Consider the following 11,291-nt stretch of genomic DNA (forward strand, 5'->3'; position numbering starts at 1 on the left):
GCGATTCGGTGGGCAGAGGGCACTGCCCTGGGGCCAGGAAGCCTGCTTTACTCTGTGGCCTTGGCCCATCTGTCTGGGGCCTCAGTTTCTCCATCTATATGATGAGGCTTAGATTGAGTGGTCCCTTTGGGCCTTTCTATCCCCGAGGTTGCTCAAGGTCACTAGTCCCTGGCTTTACACCACATAAGGCATGGAGGCCTGCCCCGGGGCCACCCACTGTGAGGGTGAGCAGAAGTGTGGGGATCACCCAGGGCACTCTGCCAGGCTGCGGCACGCAAAGGAGACACCAGTAGGCCTCCCTGGGAAGGGACAGGCTCTTGTGTCATCAAGAACAAGGGACCAAAATTTCCCTTCCCCCCAAAGTTTCCTCACTACTAGCTCTACAGGAGTTTTCCTTGGGGGCTGTATGGTCAGACTCCAGCAGCAGACGACGACACATCTGAAGAGCAATGACTAGGGTTTAATGTAAGAGCAGAGGGCAGGGCAGGACGTGATGAGAGGCTGGCACAGTGGGGAGCTGGTGCCCGCCCCGCCCCGGACAGCTGCCGGAACTCCAGAGTAGAGAGTGTGGCTGAGGGACAGTCGGGGCTTGGCAGGGAGGGGCTGTGGGAGCAACACTTTGTCCTCCTTGCATCAGCCTCCTCTGGGGTCTCCACATCGAGGGCCATGACAGGGTATTCCTCTGCCCCGCCCCCCAGGAGCAGGTCCAAGGAGGACGGAGAGCAGGGAGCCAGCTGGAGGCAGCCTGGCTGGCCCTGACACTGGCTTGCCCACTCCCAACCCGGGTGGGGCTGGTGCATAGTGGTGCAAATCTAAGCAAGTATGGCCCTCAACATGGAGGAGCGAGGATAACTCACGGCTCACCTGGCACAGCAGGAAGGCCAGCCCTGCAGCTGCGGTGAAGCCCATCTGCTTCTGGGCATGAGCCCCAGCTCGAAGCTCCCTGCAGAGAAGCACCCCGGGGACTGACCGGCAAGGGCTTCGACTTAAAGCTCCTCGACTGAAACAGCAGATCCTAAGTTTGCGATGGTGAGAATAAACAGTCGCTTAGGCAAGTTTCACCCTAAACCAAGAGTTTGGAGCGGTAATTCTTGCAGAGCAAAGATGGGTGAGTGATTATTACCGTCAGGAGGTTCAGCTAAGCCCAGCTCCCAGTGGGGGTCCCACTGCTCTGGTCTCCGGCAGCACCTGGCCCAGTCTGCCCTGCCCTCTTCTCCCCCGGCCGCCTCCTGTACCCCCGGAGGAGTCGGGCGCTGGGGTGAGGCCTCGTGAGATGGTGCCATGACCCAGACTTCCAGAAACCCATCAGCTGCAGGCCTGGGGCTCACCAGGGAGGTAGAGGAAGGGGGAGAAAGAGCGGATGGCTCAGATGAGCCCCTGCTCCCAGCAGCCTCCAGGGCAGCCCTAGCCCCCGGCCGCCCAGCTCCCTTCCCCAGCCCCATGGGTAGGTACGGCTGGGTGGCCCCATTTCTCATCCCTATCGATTATGCCAGCAGAGGCCTGTAGCACAGAATGTAAATCATCGTCCCTGGGGTATTTAACCCAGGGAGGGTTAGTTGGAGGTGGTATCCCTTATAAGTCCCGCATCTGATGTTTTTATATTAATTCCTATAGTGGCCAGATTAATTTTTATTCCACTGACTGTTATCTCTTCTTCATTGACTAGGAGACATTTCTGAGCAGTGCATACATATCTCGTGGAGTATCAGTCATTTAGTGGGGTGCTTCCTCTGGCTGCAAGGTTTTCATTAATGAAAAAGGAATGAAAATTCCTTTGCTCCAAAGACTCAGTCTTTGGAAATAACAATGCACAGGCCAGCCAGAGTCACTGCCACCATCACCACCGCCACCTATGTGTGCTGTCTGGAGGGGTCTATGAGACCCTGACTAAGGGTGCAGGGTCCCCTGGCCTCCCCTCTTCCCTCAGCTTCCCCAGTCCCCCCCTTGGCCATACACAGGTCCTGAGTCAGGCTCTACCAAGTGACCATGCCTTGGCAGAGACCAAGTCCCCTACAGCTGTGCATATGGTCATCAGGAAGATGGCAATAGCCGTCCTGCTCTGAGGGACCCAGTTGAAGAAATAGGTCCCCTGCAGGGGAGCAGAGCAGGCGTGTTCTGGGTGATGGCGATGGCGATAGCCCTCTTGCTCTGCAGATGGGGGAAATGAGTTTGCTGTAGCCTCCCTGAAGCTCAGGACCGTGCAAGGGTTGGGTCACAGGTCACAGTAGGATCCAGCCCAGTCACAGAAATGACCCCCCCCCTTTACCTACACAGTGAGGGTGCTGGGTCCCCCAGTGGGCTCCAACAGGCCTCAGTCTCACATGAGGGACCCAGCTAAAGAAATGGGTGTTAGGAGGAGACAGCTGTATGCAAACAGAGGTGAGTCCCTGCAGGGGAGTGAAGAAAGAGTGTTCTGGGTGGGCTCCCAGCAACGCCAGGACCATGGGTGTAAGCCAGGGGCGGAAGGAGGCTGGGAATAGGGAGGAGACATAGAGGAGGAGAGGCTAACTGGGGACAGGGCGTGCTGGCGGGAGGGTGAAGCGGGTACCTTCCACCTTGAGACCCTTACCCGCATCTCTCCCATCCCATCATGCTCTGGGGCAGTGGATTCCACAGTGTGGACCCAGGACCAGCAGCATCAGGAACCCCTGGGAACTGGTCCTGAGGGCAGCCTTAGAATCTGCGGGTTGGGCTCACATAGTGTTTGACCAGCCCTGCCCTAGCATTTGAGAACTGGAAGCAGTGTGGAGTGAGGGAAAGAAGCCCAGAGAAAGAACCCCTGGGCTTGCACCTCACCTGTAAAATGGGATGCTGCTACCACCCGGGCAGGTGCTGTGACCCTGAATGAGTTAGAAGCTCCAGTCCAGGGCTGCCCCCAGGTGGGATGTCCATAGCCATTAGCTGTTCTCACTTGCGCCCACCCAGGACCTCCCTCCTTTTCTAGGAGAGATGATTCAGACCCCACAGTTGTGCCATCCAGGGTGACCTCACTCAGCCTTTCTTCTAGGGGTCAGAAATGAATAATTAAGCCCCAAACCTTTAGGATTTTGAGAATGCTGATAAATTACAGATGCAAATGGGTAACCAATCAAACTCCGCACCCCCTGCCCCAGCCAGGGTATCCACCTGGGAAATAAAACGGAGGTCATTCCCTCCTGCCCCCCACACAGGCAAGGTCATGAGAGACCCCAACAATGATATGTAGTTTATGGGCTGCTTGCAGTTTGTGGGCAGCTGCTTCCAAGACAACCGTGAAAAAAACAAAGATTGTTGTGAATGGGGTCCAAGCGTCTGGATCCTGTAAGGAAATAATTACGAGGCAGGAGCGAAGCTTTAGAAGATCATAGGTGCTCCATTCAAACTCTTCTCATCCATCCCTTAGGCGGACTCCTGATGAGGGTCTTGACAAGTCCCAGGGGCTGAGGGGGTGACTTAGTGGCCTGGGGTGGGGGGCTGGGCGGGGTATAGGGAGGGCCGGCACCCAGGTCCCTGCTCAATCCCAGCCTCTCTGCATCCATCTCCTTGTGCATTCACTCCTGACACAGCCTGGGATAAAATGACCAGGACCAGGAGAGGGGTCTGGGGTGAGGAGAGGGTCTGAGACAGGCCAGGGCTAGTGGGGCGGGAGATGGAGGAGAAGGGTGGGAGGGCTGAATTATCCACAGAAATGGAAAAACTGAGGTCAGGTTTCTCAATTACAGCAGCTGGAGCTGTTGAAAATGTGGTTCCAGGTGTCCTCAGAAGGTCTCCCTTAGGTGTCACCTGAGGGGAACGAGGGGACCTCCTTGCAATCAATGTGGAGTCTCGGTGTACTGGTTGATGAGAACATTTCTCCTGCCCCCGGGAGATGTCCTGTCTGGACAACAGCACAGACACGACTGTCCCTTCCCTCCCATCCCCCACTACCCCAGTGCTCATCTCACAGCTGTGCTAGGAAGTGGCCTGCCCGTGCCCTTGAAGCCCGCGCCACCACTAAGTTCACTTGGGCTTCCTCTCAGTTCCATCTGTGTGTTTTCTGCGAGCCAGGTTCTGGATCTCAGTGGGCCCCTCCTTTTCCCGCCTGGTGCCGTGTGCCCCCGACCCACCCACACCCGCTGTGCTGGGAGGACAAGCCCAAGGTCCGTCCACCTCGGCCAGGGGTCCTCCCTACGTGGCCCAGAGCCACAGCACAGATGACCTGGGGTGAGTTCTTCCACGCTGGCCTCATTCAAGGATGGGAGAGCTGGCATCCAGCCCCTGTCTTGGGGGGCAGGGAGAGGGCTAAGCAGCACGCACGGGGTACAAGAAGCAGCCCCACATGTGGTCACTTGGTGCTCAGGCAAGAGCCGGGCAGAGGGCGGCTGCAGGACCCGGGGCTCCCTGGAGGTCCTGGGGCAGAGCCCAGGATGGGCAGGTGGGGGCCTGTCTCTAAGTCGGAAGGGAGAAGCTTCCAGACATGATTGCATCTGACCTTCTCCTTGTGTCTCCTCGCTGGCATAGGGCCGGTGGTGAGCTCAGCTCCTTCGTACTCCTGGGCGTGAGGGATCTTTGTAAAGTTTCCAATCCACAGAAAATTGCCAACCTCCGGAGGCCTCAGGGACCCCCGTCCTCCATACAGAGACCTTCTCACCCCTGAGGACCAGCCATCAGCCTCCTCTAGGTGGGGGGATTGGGGAGGAGAGGAGTTGCTCTGAGGGACGAGAGTGCTTCTCAGCTTCTAAATCAGCTTCCCGAGAGACCCCCCATCCTCCGCCCCCCATGACCTGGAGCACTGAGGTCTTCAGAACCTCCCAGAACATTCCTCAGTTGAGCCATCCCAGCCCAGAGCCAACCCCCAGGGAACCGGGAGAAAGAGAAGCTTCCCTTGCTGAGGATCTCTGTATCCTTATGTTTAAAGGGCCGGAGGGAAAAGAAGGATTCTGAGCTTTTAAGAGAAAGTCTCTCAACAAAACACTTCCTGATGCTCGTCTGACACTAAAAACCTATTAAAGTCATAAACTTCTCCTGCAGAACGCGTCTCAAAAATGTATTTATCTAAAGGGCATCTGTGTTTGGTCTCAAACTCAAACGCTCCAAATGTCAGGCCCCAGATGATTTATTTGGGGTGCCTTGTTCCCTCCTTGTGAGTCGTCTTCCGGCTCCAGCCCCTGCTCCTGTCGCCCCTTCTGCTGATGTTTATAGACCAGACGGGCTCCCATTCACACTGAGAGGGCAGCCCAGAGGAAGAAGGGGCGCAAAGGGGCATGCGTGTGCACATGGGTGGCAAGCGCTGATGCTGTCACTGCAGACGGCCACGCCCTTCCCTCCTGCCTCCTGAGCATACCTCGTGCCTCTGCCCAGGTTGTCCTCTTGGCCACGAGGGTCATTTCTCACGGCAGGTCACCCGACCGGCACTCTGAGTCCTCAGCAGGTCCCCACGCAGAGGGCTAGAGATAAATACAGCACAGTTAAACCAGGAAGCAGGACTTCCCTGGTGGTCCAGTGGTTAAGACTCTGTGCTTCCAACGCAGGGGGCATGGGTTCCATCCCTGGTTGCGGAACTAAGATCACGCATGCCTTGCGGCCAAAAAAACAAAAACAAAAACCAGGACGCACACTGGGCCCCCTTCAGATTGTCTAGACAGAGCGTTTGAGCACGGACTGGGGAGAGGGGTACTTTGCAGCCGAGCCTTCTGAGGGTTCAATAGGAGCTGAACAACAGAAGGGGCCAGGAGGAGGCAGGAAGAGCTTCCCAGGCAGAAGGAACAGCCGGTGGAGGTCAGTGGCCAGAGAACACGTGGGGAGTCTGGGACCACGGAGGGGCGCTTGGGAGCAGAGGGACAAGGGCCCTGGAGAGGGGTCGGATGCTGAGCTCCCAGCACTAGCGAGCAGGCCCTTGGGTCTCAGGCTGTTGCACAGAGTCCCCTGACAGCCCTTCATCACCGCATCTTAATATGCACGAGCTCATCAGCCCCTTTCCAAAGAGGCCCCTGAGAGCAGGGCCCTGCAGGGCTCACTCTGCCTACAGGAAGCAGGGATTTCAGGAGGCATGGTCAGGCTCGGGGGCCAAGCCCAGAGGGGAACGGAAGATTCCCCAGGGCGAGTGAGAGAGCGTGCCCAGGGTGAACCCCAGCAATGCCACTGTCGTTCTGGGCAGGGGGTGACTACGGCACCTTCAAACCACCAGGAAACAGAGCAGCAGCTGCTGGATCAGAGAGCCCACTGGGGCTGGCGAATCGGCAGGCTCTGATTTCTCCGCTCTCCCTCCAGTGGGGGAGCTTTGGGCTAGGAGCCTGCGCAGCCCCCAGAAGCCTCCGAGAGAGGCTGGGAAGGTGTTTCTTAGAGCATCAACGCCCAGCAAGCACACTAGCCACATATGACTATTTAATTTTACGTTGTTATAAATTCAGTTCCTCGGTCACACCAGCCTGGCCAGTGGCCATCGCGTTGGAGAGCAGAGGGCAGCAAGTTACCACCACTGCAGAACGTTCCACTGCACAGCGCTAGGGGATGAAGGCCTGGCTGGCCGGCTTCTCAGCAAGCAGAGAGGGGCCCCATCCGGGCGGGGCGGGGGGTCTTCAGCAGGGCTGGGAGCCCCCAGTGCGCCTAAGCTCAGGTAGCAACCCTAGGGAGGTGCTGGAGAGGAAGCAAGGAGGGCACCCTAGATCTACCTGAGAACAGCGCCCCCTCCCACCTGGGGCAGCTGCAACAGCTGAGCGAGGTCTTCAGGGCACTTCCGGGGTGGGGGTGGGGAGAAGGAGGCAAGTAAGTGCCCTGCTTCTCCTGGGCCTGTCTGCAAGCACAGGGGGCTGGGGGAGCCACCCAGGCTGTGCCCTCACACCCTGGGACCCCCCCCCCCACAAGGGCAGGTGGCTGGCCCCCCTCTCCCCGTCTCCTCCAGCTCACAGCGCACCGCCTCATCGCCCGCAGGCCTGAGATGGATGTGGAAGTTGCACGCTGTGCCTGGAGCTGCAGCCCACACCATCCTGGGCAGGGAGGCTTTGGAAGACATCGTAGGGCGTTAAGTCAACGGACTTCCTATTTGTCAGCACACCAAGAGCACAGCACGTTTTTTCGGCTCCAAAGGACTGCCCAGGTCAGAGTCTTCACTCTGCAAATTCTGCAGGCTGTAACCCTCTCAGAGACCAGAGCTGCATCTCCCAGAGGGGTGAGGTGAGGCTGCTGAGAAGATGCTATCGTGGGGAGACAAAGGACGGCCCCCTGTCCCTGCTGGGGCACCGCAAGGAATTCCAGGGCACGTCCTGTCACCTCTCTGCTCCCTGCGGGCAGCGCTGTCCCCACAGCTCTTTGCCCAAAGTCAGCTCTCCAGGACATCCAGCCCTGATAAACACCCCGCCCCGTGTCTCACCCCATCTGGGGTCACTTCTGACTATGCTGCATGTGTGCCTTACGTGTTGATGATTGTCCTTAAGAAGTACCCAGATTGTTTAGTTCACTGTACTTTGGAAAGGGTGCCTGGAATACAGTGAGTGCCCAGCAAATGTTTGTTAAATAAATGAACTTTTCAAGAAGAAGGGCAAATGGGAAATGTGCAGATCGGGTGAAATACAGACCCAAATATGGATTTTTAAGCAAAAACAAGTCTCAGCTTTATCCTAGTGGATCATTTTAGGTTCCATGACTGGGGAGGGGCATCCAGAGCTCCTCCCTGTGGACCCTGGTTGAACACCCCTCCCACAAAGCAGGCTCCCCTGCAGGGCTTCTGGCTCAGACCTCCCCAGCTTTGTGATTCTGCCCTCCCACAGAACATGCTATCTGTCACCAGTTTTGTTTTGGTTTTTTTCACTGTGACCCATAGACCAAATTGAGAAGCATCATCCATCTTACCTGAAGATTTTGCCATCTCAGTCTTGAAACCGGAGAAGTCGTAAATAGGTTTTGCGATGGTAAAGGGGAAGCTTAATTTTTCATTCACCTCTAGCTAGTAACTGATGGGGAGGTCCTCCTTCGCTCCCAGAAGCAAAAGGGAAAAGAAAGGGCTTCCCAGGGACAGGACAATTTGTCAGAAAGTTATGAGAGAGCACAAGCAGGGCTGTATAGGAAGTGTGTATTGAATGATATGACACACTGGCTTCTAATTGCTGCTGCCTTTCTGATCAATAATACATGTTTTCAAAAAGCCTTCTGTTTGCATTTACACAATGGACTGTAACTACTGCAAAGGATCCATTAAGACCTATTTTAAAAAGTGCATTCGTAAAAACTTGTCTAAATCTGCATTACAAGGCAGATTATGAAACTGCCTTGGGAGATGTTTTTTCCAAAAAGCATTCAGGCCGTATCTGCCAGACTCGCCAATTCAAGCTCCCTGTTATTACCACACTCACTCGTGAGCCAGGATGGGCCTTCTCTTTGGTGTCCTTGAGGCAAGAGGCGGGCACTGCCAGGCCTGAGGCCCCATCAGGTTCCAGTGGTACCCTCGGGCTGGGGACTCGGTGTGAGCAAGCCCCCAAAAGCCTCAGTGAGGCGTCAGCATGAATCAACCCACTGCTCCTGAATGTGTAAGTATACGCCCAGATAAGTGCTGCTGTGGCAGAGAGGACTCTGGGGCTCCAGGGTTCTCCCTCCTTTCACTGACAAAGCTGCAGGTCCTATGGGGAGGGCCAGAGACAGGTGTTGGCTCCTACAGGCTGGTCTCACTGGCTGCCATCTCCATACAAGGTGTGATTCGTTACCTGTACAAGTGGGGAGCCAGAGCTGAGGGCAGCAGACAGCTTGATGTAGGGACCACCTGCTTTCCGTGTTACCTTAGCAATGTCCACTGACCGCTTTGGCCCCGGCCTCAGCGTCACAGCTGATGGGAATCAATGGTGACAGTGACAGCTCATGCTGATTGCCGGGGACTCACCTGTCTTCAGGCACCTGGGGGGATGGAGCTCTGCCTTCCTGAGGCCCAGAGACGTTGCAAACACGCCGAGGTCACACAGACCAGAGACCCAGCCAGGATCCAACTCAGAGCACACCTTCAACCTTCACACAATGCCACTGCCCCCAGCCTACCACCCAGACAGCTCCTTGGACTTCAGAGGACCCTGGAAGAAGACAAAAAAAAAAAAAAAGCTCATTTTCTGGGGAGCCAGAAACTGTGCTGATTCTGTCAATGCTTCATTTGGGTTCAGCCTCACAACACTGCAAGGCAGTTACTATATCGTTATTTACATGTTACAGATGAAGACGCTGAGGCCCCAGTGAGGCAGCTAGCCTGGTTCTTGTGCTGGGGCAAAGGAATGGAGAAGAGATTCTTGCAGAGAATGGGAGGGAAAGAGGGGAATGAGGAGAAGGGGAGAGCAGAGGAAGGAAGGGAGGAAAGGAAGGTGCGGCAGGAAATTCAGAGGAGAAAAAAAACTCCATTGGGGGACCCATGGAAGGGTGAGTAGGGCAGAGTTGAGGTCAGGCCTTGTCTGAGTCTCACAGGGGTGTCTCTTACGGATATGCAGGACCCGAGGTCAGCAAGCCAAGCGCTTCACCTCTGCGCTCTCCTGGATCCTCCTCTGGTCAGATCTCTGGGCATGCACACGGGTGAGGATATGCACCCATATCCCTGTACGTGAACACAGGTGTATGCACATGTGGGTACAGGGGTACAACATATGAGGGTACAGGGGTACACATATGAGGCTCCCCAGACCTTTTTCTAAGAAGAGGGCAATGTCCCCACCATAGTGTCAGATGTCCTCTCAAGACCCCCGAGGGTGGTGGAGGAGAGTGGAAGGGCCTGAGGACTGAAGAAGGGACACAGCCTCAAATGGGCCCCTGAGGTGGTCACACGGAGTACAACCAGACATCCAGCCTGACCAGTGTCAGCCAAGGCTTGGCCAGGGTGGTCCCTGGGGGGGCACAGGGGTGGGGCTGGTTGGAAGAATGGGCCAGGCCACCCCTCTTCCTTCTGCATTCTTCTGCCACAGGAGCCTGTTGGTAACAAAGAAGCTCCCCTCAGGCCCTCCCTTCCCACTCAGGTCCCTTCCCTGTGCACAGGCCTGAATGTGCAGCCTTGGTAGTTGTTACTAGCACCAGAGGTAGGGCCTGTCTACACCCAGGGGAGTCCCCCACGGCCAACTCCAGCCCCATAAATCCAAGGGCTTGGGGCTCGGGGAGCGTGAGGCAGGCATCACAAGGTCTGGTGGCCGCAGGGTGGCTCTCCCGAGCTGGCAGCACTGTGCCCTGGCCTCCAGCCAGCAGGCCGGCTTGGACATCTCGGCCGGCAGAGTCCCCAGCCAGCCTGTCTTGGCAGCTCCTCCTCATGCCTGCAAGGGTGACTTCACTTTGACTTCATATCTGCAGAGTGATGTGCAGCGAGCCCTTATTCAGCCTTGAGCTCAGCCAGGCAAGAGGGCGGGGCTCTGTGCACAGCCGTAAGAAGAGACATTGAAATAGGGGCACCCCAGGCCTAGGTACCCTGGACCCTCCCACCCCAAGGCCCCTTAGGCTTGCATTCCTCTGTGCCTAGGTGAGGGCCAGACCACAAAAGGCAGCTAGCGGGTGAGAGTAGGACAATGGACTTTTCCCACAGAGGCCTAGAGCTCACCTCCAACCTCCAGGACCCCCCATGTTGGGGACCCAGAGTCTTCCCTTTTGAGTACTGGATGTGTTTATGGACATCATTTCTTGGGGCAAAAATTAAATTCTTTGGGGCTCCAGTTCCTCCTCGCTACTTGCTCTGCTACCCAGTCAGCCCCCCATCCTAAGAATTCTTCTGTTTGGTTGGGGAGAGGGAGTACCTACCCTCCAAGCACCCCATTAAAGCCAGCTCCAGAGTCAGCTTCCTGGTTTCATTGGTTGGACCAGTCCTAGAGAGGCGGGTTCACAAACTAATCCTAGGACACCCCTAGAGCGACCGCGGACATTGGAAGCCACAGGCCAGGCTCACCCCTGGCGTGCGCAGAAAACGCCCAGGTTCCCCTTCCCCCACCCGGGCTCTTCCCCTCCTCCCGCCTCCGGCCCCAAGAGAGGCCGCGCTCCCACCGCGCCTCCCCCCTCCGAGAAATGGCTGAAGATGCGCACCGCGCCCGGAGCCTGGAGGCGGGGCGCCTGCCTAGTCTCCACGTCCACTCGGGCGCACCCCCGCATTCCCGTGGTTTCCCTGCCCTCTCTGGGCGGCGGGGAAGGTCGAAGCGCACAGACTGAGAGCGGGCGCATAGAGTGAGGCAGAGTGGCTGTGCGTGCGGAGGTGCGCGGATTGGGGCTGCGGCTGGCGGGCCGGTACCCCGGGTCCCGCACCTCGCCCCTACTCGCGCCCCGCCCGGCCCGCACCCCGCGTCCGGCACTGGTCTCCTAAACCGCGCCCCGTGGGAACCGCACCAGGCATCGCCTGG

Source organism: Neophocaena asiaeorientalis, unplaced genomic scaffold, assembly GCF_003031525.2.
Source record: "Neophocaena asiaeorientalis asiaeorientalis breed wild unplaced genomic scaffold, Neophocaena_asiaeorientalis_V1.1 scaffold351, whole genome shotgun sequence".
Taxonomy (NCBI): Eukaryota; Metazoa; Chordata; class Mammalia; order Artiodactyla; family Phocoenidae; genus Neophocaena; species Neophocaena asiaeorientalis.